Source organism: Patagioenas fasciata, chromosome 3 (genome assembly GCF_037038585.1).
Source record: "Patagioenas fasciata isolate bPatFas1 chromosome 3, bPatFas1.hap1, whole genome shotgun sequence".
Classification (NCBI taxonomy): Eukaryota; Metazoa; Chordata; class Aves; order Columbiformes; family Columbidae; genus Patagioenas; species Patagioenas fasciata.
Window position 1 is genome coordinate 94,131,207 of NC_092522.1, and position 15,220 is coordinate 94,146,426.

Genomic DNA, 15,220 nt, shown 5'->3' on the forward strand with positions numbered 1-15,220 from the left:
GATTGACAGAAAAATGAGTTGCTCTGTCAGTTTTGTTTCATTTTCTTTACCTATCGCATTGCATTTGAATGTTTCTGTACAAATCCTTTTTCTGCTGTTGCACAGAGAGTATTCAGAAACACGCTCTAGAGAACAATCTCAAAAACACACAGGCCACTCTACTACACAGTCCTAACGCTGCTGCAACCATGCAATGCCCAGGCTCTAATGACAATACAAAGTTCGCTATCACTCTGCAGAGACCCACAAATTTAAGCTGCAGCCTGACTCACTTCAGATCTGTATTTTGAAGTCAAATTTTGAATGTATTTGTTGAGCGACTTCCTGCTGTCCCTCCCAGCAGGTTCCCTTCCCAGTAGACATGCTGGCCTGCTCCTGCCCTCGCAACCCCCAAAAAAGAGAGAGCTTAGAGGCAGAGGCTTGTCCTATCATGGCAGGTTTCAGATAGATAGGAAATCTTGCCTGGGAGAAATGAAGGGGTCTACAGGAGAATAACTGACATCCTGTAATTTTTATACGGATCTGGGCTCTGCTAAAACTTAAATCACTCCCATCCAAAGATAGATTCAGGAAAGTACAAAATTATGTATACCTAAATTATGTTTTGCTAGTAGTTACGAATATTTACTAATATGTGACCATAGGAAAGAACAGATACAAATAGACACTACTTTTTGAAGAAGAAGCTGGACAAGTCCTTGAATAGACAACACTTAATAGAAAGGTCATTATCAACCTCTGCAAAGGCATTTAATCATGACTTTGGGATCTGCTCCCACTCAAGACAAAAAACCCAGCCCACAAGGTGCTGTGATGCCCTGAAGGACTCAGGAACACTTTCTAGTGGATCACCTGAGGCACACTCAGCTTAAAATACATTCTCTCTTGTTCCCTCCTATCCCACTGTGACTTTAGCGACCACCCTTTAGGTTTGCATGGCAAAAATAGCAGGACATAGGTATTTCAATGTTTCTATGTAAAATTTCATTGTATTTTATTGTAGATTTCTCCCAGCACACACTCCCTCACATGTATGTAAGTGAACACATATATATTCAATCGTTCCAGGAAGAATTTTAACTGCACATTTTGGTCATTATAAAAACCAAAACAAACAACCCCCCAAACAAATAAAGAAACAAAAGAAGACCACCTTCTCTAAATATGCATGTATCAAGGAAAAGGCTTTGTGTAAGGCAAACTAGTTCTGTTCACTGAAAAAAAAAAAAACAAAATGCAAAATAACACCCTAAAATAATTCCCATTTTCAAAACAGAGATTGACTTTCTTGAGGGAGATAAATAGTAATTTTTTGGCTTCAATATAAATAATGTCCCTACTATAGTACAGGTGTTTACTTCATAGGCTACTTATACTGCTGCTTTTTAAAGCTTCAATGATCACTAAATAACACTATTTTTATTCTTGTTCACAGAATGCAATAACCTCAACTTTACAAATTATCTAACCTGGCAGCTGCTTTTGTTACAACTTACACAGATTACTTTCTTCTCCACAAACGCTGCAACATGAAAAAATATTAATTGGGATTTCCCCATGAGAGTCATTATTCTTAAAAGAGCAAATTAATTTAAAAAAAAAAAAAACAAACAGCAATGAGCATCACAAAATTCACGCTGAAACTTCATCTCAAGCAGAAGGTGGACCAAAAGTGCCATCTGGTACTTGGAGGGTGCAGAACCACACAGGCTTCATTTTCAGGGGTTCTACTTTGAGTAGGCATGGATAATTGCTTTCCACATGGGTAATTTCTTTCCACCAGTGCTTAGAATTGGATTTCAGTGACTATTCTGCAATGCTGATGATGCCCCTCATTCAAAGCTTTCTGTAGTCATTTTGTACCAACTTTGAGCCATGGAGTTGTTGTCAGTTCTGGAACTCTTAAGTTTATGCATCTATCACTTTTCCAAGGGAGAGGGAAGAAACTGAAAACACTTATTTTGAGAGCATCTGTTGACATTTGAGCTATATTGACAAGCACTTAACTGACATACTAATCTACAGATGTATCATTTACAGCAATAAAGTTTAATGGACTACAAAATCTGTCAGGCAATTGAAGAAATAATTGTTTATCATTCTATTGACTTTGCTCTACTGAATTTCAAGTGTTTAAGAAGATAATAAATACTAATCTTATGATGTTTTTATTCCAGTCTTCACTTTTTTGTACAATGGAGCTGAAATGCTCTTAACTCACATTATTTAATAAGAGTTTAGGAGGCAATGATGTCCATCCACTGAGAAGTACATATTGATATTATCGTAACTTTAGGAAAATCCCTTTTTTGATGTATTAATTCCCTAATTCAAGGACTATGAATACAATCCGAGTGATAGATAAATTGTATTTTCAAAGACCCACATAAATTTCATTTTTCATTCCTTGTGACAGATAGAGTGGCCTAGACAATTCACCTTAGTAAAAAAAATGAGATACTTGGAATTCAGATTAATCTAGTACTTGTTTTTACCTTGCAAATATGAAGTCCCACTTTCCTAGGAAATATGTTCTAGTGTACTCCTAGTACAAAACAGCTATTAGTTTACTAGAAACAGGCTTAATGGGATAGGACTAAGTATCAAATCCTACAGCTGTTCAATATTTCTCCTTGTCATAACTAAGCAAACAGATTAAGATTCTTTTGCATTCCTCTAATCCCTGGGCTAGTTTATTATTTGACATTGATTTGAACACTATCAAAAGAATAGGCATTTAAAATTCAGTCTTCTTATACCATCTAATTGAGTACCCTTAGAACACAATATTTTTCCGTTCCATTCCTGCTTATCACTTGAAGAAATAGCTCCTAGCTCACACTGTTACTTTCTTCAGTATAGTTAGGGTTTAATTTATGAAGCACAAAGAAGCAAAAGACCTGCATGAATTTACATATATCCTTTTGCACTTAATCCTTCTGATAACAACATATCTAAAATTTAGTTTTCTTTTACTGGACTTGCTGGTATTATTGACACATTCATTTAAATGCAGCTGTAAGTTTTGCAGTCCTATGGCTAAAATTGGTAAATTAAGTTATATTGTTGGTTCAAGCATACTTATCATAACTTTATAAACAAATACAGTTTTCAGTAGCAGGATAACTAAGAGAAACGTATTTATCAGTACACTCCACTTATTTCTAAATTAAATAATTGACTACCTTTTTGTTGCAAATTATTTTACCCTCTTTAGCAATTATTTCATTGACCAGTTCAGCAAATTTCTATTTCTAATTATTGGCATAACAACATAATCAATGTCTATATTAAGAATAGTTACAAACTCTCTGTGCCTTTGCTTTACTTCAGAGATATTTAGCATGGAAAAAGAATCACCTGATTTTGGTTTTGTGTTTTGTTTTTTTTTTTAATTGAAGGAAACCACTGATGCCCCCACCCCTTTGTCCTCAGCAGCAGCAGAGCCGTCCCCCCCGCCTTGGCTCCTCAAAGCCGTCCCTCAGGATCGGGATCACTCGCTACCCCCAGACTCCCACATCAGCTGTAAAGCCTTTCCCAAGGGAAAAACGCTTACATTTTCCTGCTGAAACTTATGCAGCTGAAGTGGATCCTATCTAAACTGGTATCTGTACTACACAAGGCAAAATACAGCCTGTATTTACATGTCAGCCAGCAGAGTTGTGAAAGAAAGCAGCACTTGCAGTTTTGCAAGCTGCCAGTACCTGAAAGTTGTACTTGTATCTATGGGAATGAAGACTGAACTATTAAGATAAAAAAAAATAATAAATTATTCAAACAGGAGTTTGAGTTACAAATTGCCATAAAAAATTAATAATGAGATAAAATTCTATAACATGAACACAGTACAAGGACACTGTGGATTATACTTGCCCATATTAAACTATGGCACACACATCTACATAGAACCGAAACAAAGCCAATTACATGTATTAAATCACTGTATATCTTTCTACACACATATCTAACATACATATTCAAAATGCATAGAATTATACTCAAAAATTATTTGGATTGAGAAAATTATTATTTAGATATACACTCAGTATTTCTCAGTAACTACATAAAGTACCTGGCAATAGTACATATCACCTGAAAAAGAAAGATAGTAAGACACAGGAAGTTCAAACAAACTTTGCCCATAAACTCACCTATATAATATCTGGAAGTATCTCCCTTGGAGGAAAAAATCTTAAGTGATTAGCCATTGCTAAAAAATACAGTGTTTCCTATGTTCTCTTAGACTGACTGATGATTTATAAAAAAATACTTTAGGTGTTTATGTTCATGATCACTCATTTTTACTCCATTTTTCCAATAATGTGAGCCATGCGTAAATAAATAATCCCCTGTATTCCTTGCCATACAGATGATATTTGAATATAAGCTCTTTCCACAGAGTTGCAGGAAGCTGAATCTTTCAACAGAATCCCTGGCCTTCACCAGCCCGAGCTAGTATGATTCCTTTCTCTTCTGTTCAATGCAGAATCACGTACTAACTCATAGCCCCTGTGGTACCACTTTGCAACGAGGTAGCTCATGAATACTAATAACCTCCTAAACATGTAATAGTTGTGGACCAAAGGGAAGATGAGTACTCCTTTATAATGAGGAAAATTACATTTCTAAAAATAAACTGAATTCTTATTATTAGTATTCTATGATATGTAATTAATAAATCCAAACTCTAAGTTTGCTATCCACAAATTGTTCTGTCGGTCTTAGAATATATAGCTATATTTACATATGATATATGACATTTGATGCAAGATTAATTCCTGTACAATTTATGGTATTTCATAAATTAATTCAAACATGGTGCTTTACAAACCAAAGGACAAACATATATCACATATTAAAATTCTCTCTAGTAAGTCAAGAGACTTTTTTAGACCATAAAGAATTTAGTTGATTCAATGAAATAACCATTTTGTACAGCCTGTACAGTCTGTACCAACTGGAATTACATATTGATTTAATGTGCACATTGATCATATATTAAATCCATGAAATAGCTATTACAAGAGGAAAAAAAACCTTGCTTCTCCTGTAAAGTCACTATATTACAGTCCTATTGGTGTTGAAATGCAATAACTCTTGTAAATTATATCCGGTTTTGACAATATTCCTAGATTGTCTGAAAGTGCTATGCAGTGAGATGGATACGGCCTCTGGCATGACACAGTTCCAGCACCACTGTGTTCTCTGTATAAACTTCTCACCAAGGAAAGGTCTGGAGAAGATTTCACTATAGGTAAGTCTTTTCTGGAAGCTAAACTGGTTAACATCCTACTTTGGAAGACCAAGAAATTTCCACGTTGGAATAGAGTATCAGAAATCTGGTGAAAATGATTTTCTCAGTAACACACTGACCAGTGAACCGGGCAAGTTTCACAGCTCTAACAGATCTCTTTTAAACTTGCAAAAATAACATTTCTCCACAAAATGAAAGAATAATAATTCAGAAAGTCAGTCTGAACATGACAAAAGTGATCAGTTTTCGAGTATTTTCCAAGAACATTTCATCAAGTTAATTTATATCCTCTGAAACAAGCAGAACAGCTGTCTCTGTGCGCGGGAGCCGATGTGTCTGCCTGCCCATACCCACTGCCCCGGCAGCCTGAAGCCAACTCGTCACACGGATCATAAAAAGAAAGCAAGAGGACAGCAGTTAGTTACTGCACAGACGCTGCTCTGAGTTAACTACTGATTAATGCTGATGCAGACAAGCTAATGGGAATCAGAGGGCAAACAGCTCAAATCGTCCAAACTTGACAGCAAATAACCATGTATATGTTAAGTGCACCAGACACAGCAAACATGTAAAAGATAAATCTGTATCAAGAAAATAGGTATTGGGAGGGTTGCATAACAAAGACAGAAATGTGGAGGATTTTATGCTCACCACTAAATGGGGAAAACTTTATTCAGTAGCAAGAAAGATGAATTCACCAGTTTTTGTTTCTTTGCATAACATTCTGCAATAACATACTATTCTCCCTGTTACGACATACTGTATTGCTTTTTTTTATCTCCAAAACAGGTAACGAAGTACCCATGATCTCACTGCCCTTTCTGTAAAAAGGCTACATCATTGATGCAAAATACTTTGGTCACTGTTCCTTTGCAAAAGTAAGTAATAGCAACAGGTAATAGCCACAAAATAGGGAATGAAGGAGGAAAGCCTGGAAGGTTACAGGGAACATTGAAAGGACAGGACTAACAAAGACAGAAAACATTTTTAAAAAGATAAACTGAGCTGAAGATGAGGCAAGTGAGAGTTACTCTGAGGTCTGAGCCATGGCTAAAACTATTTTCCTACATTTCTTCATTCTAAAAATAACATGTACTGCCTGTTAAATATGTTAGAGTAATGTTCTTATACTAAAAGTTTATGAATTATATTTCATCTTAATCAGCTGCCATAATTAAATGAGAAAGCAATTAAAATTATTTTTCAGTCTTTTTTAAATCAGTAAGAAAGGCTGCTGGTAATGTGACAGTTTCTTTGAAAGAGGAAGCATAATTAGATAATTAAAAATGCACAAGCAATGCTTCATAGTACATTTTTCATGTACAGATGTTCTGAAGGGATTAAAAACTCCATCTTCCTCCCTCTCTGACAGACACATAAAGCAGTTTATAATGACGGATTTGAAAAAATCATTATCTTTAGATAATGAATAATTAGAACATTAATTACTCTGGCTTCACCTTGGTTTTATACATAAATGACCTCAAAACCAGGAGTTTACATCTGTAATATACCATTTGGGGGTAAAAAAGGATACATTATATTTTTTAGCAGCTTAACCTGTTTTTGTATATCTTGCTTCCATGGCAATAATTTGGAGGTTATTGTTCTCTATTTCCCCCTCAAAAAGCAGAGTTGTGACTCAGGTTACATCAGTGTGCTTGCCCTTGTCTGAAGAGAGATCACCTAAGAAGCAATATTAATTAATCACCGGACATGTTCAAAATGTTTCTCTCTTTAATGAAACTGGGAAGTGCACTAGTTTATGAATCAGTTTTGGTGTTCAGTTTTGAGCTGCAGTGATTTGGATCATCAGAAACAAAGCAGGATTATCAATTTACTTCAAGTATTGTGGTGAATGCTTACACTGTGGAGATTTTTGATGCAAATTGCCAGTCAGTTATAATGTTACTTGTTTGCCCATTAGTTATATCTATTCCTCAAATTTGCCACATATTAAAAATTCAGGTAGGAATTTTCATATCTGGTTTCTGCCCAAGGTGTTGGCTGAAATACCATGACAGATTGTCTGGTCATTTGAAGGAATTACAAAGAAAAAAAAACAAAAAAGAACAACAAAAAAAACAACCCAACAAAAAACAACAACCAAAAAACAAAATAACACCCACATTTTACTGTTGCATAATAAACAATTAAATAAATTCACTTTGCTTTGAGAAGTACTTATAGCTCGTGCCTGACTGAAAGATGCCAATGAGGTGAACCTTTTATTTGGCACAAACTGTTTTCTGTTCCTTTGAGTATCTGGAAAGTTGGTAAAATCACATCTTTAAGTCATAACTCTCATGTTAAGAGACTTCAAAGAGACCAACAGTTAAGATATCAGGTGACTTTCTATTACAAACTGGCATTCTACTTACTCACGGATCCTATTGCTAAATAGATTGTACAAATCCTGAATATTACTATTTCGCCTCAAGGCTAGAGGCAGAAAGTCAGTATTTCCCAGGAATTGCTTCTCTTGGCTACCCTGGATCTGGGAAAATTAGTCGTCCAGGATGCAGGAAAACTGCATCTTCTCTGTTGGCCATCTGGCATGACCCAAGACAAAGTCATCTGACTGGAGTGCAAAAAAATGAGATGGACAATAATCCCTGGAAAGAGACTGGTTCATGGTGATACTGAAGTAGGAAGAGATTAAGAAAACTTGGGGAATAAATTATTTTAATCTCTCTTTCTGATGACAATGGTTCCTAAATATTCTGAGACTGAACGAAAACCTTTCCAACAGACCATCACAACTATTTATTATATTATATTATATATATTATATTATATATGAGATGGCCAGTTTATCTTTTGTAGCAACAAAACCCTCACTATCCTCTTGCTTTTGCAGAGAAAGCACACTGCTTTTCCATGGGCCATTCACCCCATTTTGCATGGTGAGCCCAGCAATCATATAACCTGTGCAATCTTTCACTAACTAACTGGATTAAATGAACCAGAATGCCAAAGGACTGTGTATGATTTTGCTCCAAAGATTGTCCATGATGAGGGGATTGAATCCACAGATTCAAGCCAGAATAAACTGATGTGCAACAGGCAGCATATGGTCACTGATGAAGACGTGTTTGAAGTGATTTGTCAATCATCACACAAAAGCTATGGGCAGTAAACTGAAGAGATTAATTTCCCAGAGCAGTAATTAACTAGCTGAGCCAGAAGATCATCCTTTCTTTCTCTACAATTCCCCCCTCATTCTCTAAACAAGTTCTAGCTTCTGCAACAAAGACAATTTTTTTAAAGACAACTAACTCATGATGTGCACTGCCTTCATTTATCCCTGGGACAGGCCCATACCATGCACTGGTCAAGGCAATTTCCATGGAGAGAAATGTGAAGCTAATTAAACGAGTATGCATACACACAGAAAGGCCAGGTTTACACAGGCCAGCTCAGGTCTAGTATTTCCTATCTTTCAGCACTTAGCTTTGCACTCCTCATATTCTTTTAATATCAGTTTTATGAAAGTTTTCTTTAGTAAGCATTCTTTAGATTACATAAATTCGAATTCAGTGCTTTATGTCACTAAAAATACTCACATGTAAGCAGTAGAACTGGTGGAGTATTTTATTCATATACTATTCAAATACTACTTCTTTTCCTCTGTTTTTTTTAAATATAACCATAAATCTAAGAACTATAAAATGTTTTTTTCTTTCCATTTTAGGCTAAATTTTTAAATAGGAGAATTTTTATAAAAAACTTATTTTATTCTAATATATCAAGAACTGAAGAGTGAACAGCCATAAACTTAACAAATCAGAACCATTAAATTTTTCCTTTTTTGTTTTCAGCTGATGTATTTTAGACTGAGGGGCTTTGGTGACTTTAAATTTATTCTGACAGCTGTTCAAGCCAATTTGCTGGTTATTTTTCCATTTCTGGTCAGTATCAATTTCAGTGAGCATACTGAATTGCTTAGCCAGCCAAACTTTGTTAAAATTATAGTTTTCTGACTTTTTGATGTCTAAGCAAGTTATGTTGTTTGGAGGCACACAGACTAACCACAACATCAAAGACTAATGCAAGAGATCACTCTCAAACCAAATTACTATATCCTCTCTTTTAGCACTTGTTGAAAAAAACAGTCCCTATGGTAACTATTCTGTGGAGACACTTTTCTTCCCACTATCTATTTCTACCTGAGTTTCTTACACTGTGTTATGGTTTGGGTAACCTGTCCTTAGCTCTATACTATTACCTTTCTTGGCAAACTCTGGCCAAGTCACAATGTGATAGTTCCTCTATTGCCACCAGGAGATCATTTAGATAAGGAAGAATCTGACAACCCTACTCCCTGCTTCTCAGATAGCTGGGGATGCAGATGAGACAACCAAGTCCTAAAGATGCCCAATGCCAAAAAGGATCCTAGAGAGGTCTGATCGAGCTTTTTGCTGCATATAAACTCTTTTCTTTGTGAGAACAAACACTGTTACCATCCCGAAGTTTTGAAAACATGGTCCTTCATTTCTCAGATCTGATGACAGCTAGAACACAATTATCCACATCTGTGAAGCTCTTACTCTTTGCTAACCCTGCTAGGGAAATTGCATTGGCCACAAGTTGCATTTTGCACTGTATTAAAATAGTGTTATCTTTCAAGACAATTTGGCTTGGACTGTTTCATCTTACATCTGTATTTCTCAATTTTAAATTGTTGCATTTTAAGCAAAGTAGCAGTCATAAGACTACTACTCAATACAATTACACTGACAACTGACAAGTTTTCCATTAGCTTGAACTTCTGGTGTGTGTAAAAAATTGAAGAGTAGTGTAATTGTTTAAAAGACTTATCTGTATTGACAAGTATCAGTTACCCACTAGGGAAAGCTGAATAAAGGTATCAATGTCTTAAGCACACAAAAATAGACAAACTCCTAGCCTGTAAATAAAAAGATGAAGTAGTGTGCTTTTTAAGCTCAGATTTAAAATGTTACCATTATGCTACTGTTTTCCAGAATATAATGTTCTAAATAATCATAAAAAATTTACTAATTCTTGTAAAAATGTATCACTATCTCGAGTACAGACTTTTTAAAAGAGTTTCAAGTGCTCTTTATCATAGTCTCATCTGAAAGCCAAATTACTTTTTGGCTTACAAACTTCCAATTCAGAAAAAACCCAAAAAATTGTGAACTTCATTTTTTAACTTACAAATGAAACTTCTGAGCTTTTAGCCTTGTTTCTTGTGTTCTTTACACAACCCTTACAGCTCCTATCACTCATCCCCTTACTGCCTCATGGTGGTGAGTTTCAGTCAGAAATGATCCACTGGGAAAGAGTTGGAGACACCAAGGTTTTACAAGTTTTGTGAAGTCTGCTAACTATGCAGATAAGAGACACATTAAATAAGGTGACCTGCTGAAGAAAGGCTGCTATACGATCTCAGTACTTATCTATTCTCTTTGCTCTGTGAGCTGGACACTCTGAGTCGTGCAAGATTGTGGAGATACAGCAGAGGAGGGAGGTGACTGCAGTGTGGGCTGCAGGTTGTGACACTTCACTAATAGAGTTGTTCCAAAATATCCTGTATGCACGGCCTTTTCACTGCGACAAATATTAAAGTTGCATTGCGTTCAATTTTTTTTTTTTTTATCAAGCCTCCATATTTCATTTAATGTTTGTATCTCTTTTGAGCACAACACTAATGCAAACATGTACTAGGGACACACACACAAGTACTTACAGATGCAACACAGTGCAAACGGGCATGTTAAATGTGGAAAGCCTACATCCAAGAAATGATTGAATCTAGTATCCACTGCTGATGGTCTTGATTTCACCTCTTTTTTTTCTTGCAGTAGGAGTTTGATTAGCAGCTATGGAGTAGATAAGTTTCATTGATGATTTTAAAGCATCCAATGCTTTGAAAAATACTGCTTCTTTTAATGCTACCCCATATGCCATTCTCTGCATCATTAATATTGAGATACTCTTTGGACTAAATAAGTGCTAACACCAGTCACATAGTAAAAAATGCTAATTTAAACATTCTATTTTTAAATAAAGACTTTGCAATGGAAAATTCCAATATGAAAAGAAATCTTCTGAAAACATAGCAGACATATGGCTACAAATCCAATGAGGGCTTTTATTGTTTATTTTTAATAGTAAGACCCATGGAAAGTCTTTAGTCTGTCAGCAGTGCTGGCTACATTATGGATGCTTCCATTCTAGCTGTGGGAGGGAAGATATTCTCTGTAGCAATATCAACTAATTAATCTCACTCAGTATTTAAACACAGAACTATAAACCACTAGAAGCCACTGCACAATAAACCGTGTTTATTACATTATATAAGACAACCAGTCTCTGCTTAGTGACCCTAAATGTCTTGTTTACAACAGAAACCTTGATTACAAAGAAATAGTCACATACAGACAAATTATCAGGAATATAATTAGTGTAATAAAGACAGAAGTTGTCTTCTGGCATTTATAACAGTCTTTTTCATCAAACTGGAATTCCATTACTGTTTTGGTCATGCTGAACAAAAGCTAAAGAACTATAAATATCTTTGTTCTAATACTGACTTTAATTACTTGTATTTAAAAATTAGAAGCAAACATTTGTTAAAAAATATTAGGGAAATAGAAGCAGATGGTCACTATTGCTATGTGCTTAATTAACTTGTTAATACAGGTGCCGAGACAGTCTAATTCCTGAGGCTAATTGAAACAGGAAAGGGCTTGATACTTCATTGCAAGCGCTCAGTGCCATGCAGAAGTCCAGTCAGACAGAAAAAAACATACAAACAAGCGCTTAACATCCAGATTCAGCAAAGTGCTGCCACGAACTTGAATCTTTTTCTTTGCAGCAAAGCACATGTGGCACAGCACAGGCTACGTATGTCACGGAATCTGAGCATAAATCACTAACCACAACCCTTCATCGGTTGTGGGGACCACACATTCATCCTTCACTGAAACCATCTGGCCCTTTTTGCACCTGTAGCCTGTAGCTCACTGTCTTGCCCTTCTCTTACTGCTGATGGTCACTCACTGCTGCTCGTTACTGTCGTGCAACAGAAAAAGCTATTAATTATCTCCCCATTTATTCTCTACTCCCCACACACAGCTAAGCTGGCTGGTATGAAAATACACTTCAAATGCTCAATTGCCTGCAAATGCCCCCCAAATATCCATCTTAGTACAAAGATCAACATGACAAAAGCAAACACCATGAAGAGAGACCCTGAAGAATGAAGGTTCGAACCACTATGCTCTGCTGGCTATCCATTGGTGATGTTCGCTATCAATATAGAGTGACCATTTAACCATTTTGAGAGCCAAGTTCACCAGGCAATCGCAGCAATTTGAGCTCTGCAATAATGCCTTGAACCAAAAATTCCTTTCTTCCCTGAAGAAGAAGCTGGCCTTGACATTAGGTCAAACTGGGCCACTAACTCACTCAAAATGACCATGCTTCCAAGTGCATGACAATGTCTCCTTTGCCAGACAAGGATCTGCGTTGACAGCATCTAGCACAATTACAATAACATCTATTTTTATCCAGAATACCAGTAGTGAGAGCTATAAAAACCAGGAGCATCCAACTTGGTCTGGTATACCCAAACAGATCCCTTGCATGCTATGCTAGAGTACTGCATATTTCACTGCAAATTTATGTAGCTCAGTTCTTTCTTTATATTATATAATGTGAACTTGCCCTTACACAGGTTTGTGTAAGGAACATGGGATGAAAAATATATAAAGTAAAAAAAAATAAATCTGTAATAGTCAACACACTTTTAGGATCCTCTCCTAGCTTTAGAGTGTGGCACAGTGAATAACCCACAAAAAGCCAGTTTGGAAATACTTGGTAATTTGTTCTCATTTTCCAGGTGATTTGATTTTATTGATGAATACACTGAAGTGTTCAGTTTTTGCTTCTATTAGTTCTGTCTGCAATATCTATAATACTAATTAAAAGTTTTTACATTTTGGTTTTGTTTTTTTTTTTTTTAAGGATGAAGAATCTTAACTATACCCTGTAAACTGTAGCACAAATTCAATATATATATATTTTAATTACTTCTGTAATTAACGTGAAATTAATGTGTTTCTTTATTTCAACACAGACCACAGTCTCATCAACTGAGATGCATGAAATGCCTTGGTGCATTATGTTTTTCCTTGACTGTTATGACATGAAGTTAAGCTTGGCTCAGCTGGCACTGTGGTGCAGCACTGCTGCATTTCAAATGAATTAGTAAGCTGACAAAGATGGATGCAGCCCGAGTCTAAACAGAGGGTGGGGGAAAGACTAAACAACTTTATTGCACAGGTCACATCACAAAGGTTTATGATTGCTACAGGCAGAACTATTGGTAAGGCTGAGAAGGGTCAGAAGACCCTTGAGACTCTGTGTACTCCAATATCCCTCATGACCACAAATTTTATTAAACTACCTCCAATGCATGATGTGGGAGGATGGAAAAGCAATTGGAGAAAATCTGTTTCCAATCCACAGAGTGCTCCATAGCTACATATCCTTGAGAGATCTTCCGCAGGTCAGTGCTGCTGTTTGTCATTCATGAGATGGCAAACCTCCAGTTACTTCACCTAGCTCAACACTAAAGTCACTGACCATTTTATGTAAGAGAACAGCGTAATAAGCAGCATGAAATGAAACTCTGAAAAGAAAGAGGTATCTATGTGAACAAACATTACTAAGTAAGAGGGAGCTACAAGCACAAAAAAGCCACCAGTCGGAACTCACCATTTCCCAATGAACTCCAAGCAGAATGTCTCTGGGCAGGTCTAGAAGTGGGGAATGTATAAGTCTTATTTGAGTCACTGGGAGCCTTTGCCTTGGCTTAAGAGTTTGCAAGCTCTTCACCTTAAGAGCTTGAAGAAACTGGTTCTACAGTAACTAACAGGACAAAAAAGTACAACAGCATAAGGAGGGGGGCACAATCCTGTGCTAGGGATTCTCCTACATCTACATAAAGCCAGCAGACTCCTCTTCCAGAAGTGTGAGCTTTCAGAACTGTCACAGTAACTAGGAAAGTCCCCAAATGCCTTAAAAATAAAATATTTAAATGGCCTAATTTCTAGTTAGCTCCTTGCATGAGAGTACAGGCAGCAGAAGGAACATTAAGTTATTTTCGCGGAGACTGACACAGACATAGCAGGGGGTACTTCTAATCCCTGCTGAAAAACTGGAAGAATTGTTGGAGTTAAGCAAAAATTGTGGATCCTTAAAGTTAATGTTGCATGATACTCTAGCTGTGTTATCTTCAGTTTCACAGTGACATTCAGACTTTTAGTGCAAATCTTCAGTTATGGTCAAACACAACTTTAATAAGCTCATTCATTCTAAAAGAAATAAATGAATGGCAGATTCATGAATTAGCAGACAGCTCCTTTTCAGTACAAAAGGTTAAGGATATTTGGAAACCACAGTTTATATCTGAAAGCTAATTTGGATTTAGCGTATCTTCTCTCTCAGTAATTATAGCTAATCAAAACTACAAGGGTTTAGAAAAAATATCTCAGTTTTTCAGATTTCCTCTTGGTTGAAGTGGCAAGGAGAGCCTGCAGAGGAAAGGCCAGAAGCGGAGTGCCAAACAGAATGCTGTACCATGGTCCACATCAGCATCAGCCAGCTCTTCATGCATGCTTGGTACCCGGGGGGAAAGGAGATATAGAGAACTGAAGAAACCATCCAGGTGTAACTAAGCCTCCAAAGGTACAGCTTCTGACATGGTTACAGTTTTTGACCATTTTGGCCACAACCGGCACAACCAAGTATTAAGGTAATAAAAAAAGCAAATGGATTCTTCCATGTGTTGGTTAGGGCAGAATTAATGACACTGTGCAGGAGACCTTGTCTACACTACTGGTCACAAGAATTCAAGAAGGTTTCATTCAAACTGTAAACTGGCAGAGAAGGGCTGCTAGGATGATCAACAAAGGAGAAAGGATGTAATATGTA

General features: G+C 36.4%; 1 protein-coding gene across 50 annotated transcripts in view; it reads right to left on the reverse strand.

The window, feature by feature from the left end:
* The window catches only part of RIMS1 (regulating synaptic membrane exocytosis 1), a 316,668-nt gene that overhangs the window by 44,408 nt on the left and 257,040 nt on the right, over positions 1-15,220 (reverse strand). The gene's annotated exons all lie outside the window — the stretch shown is intronic.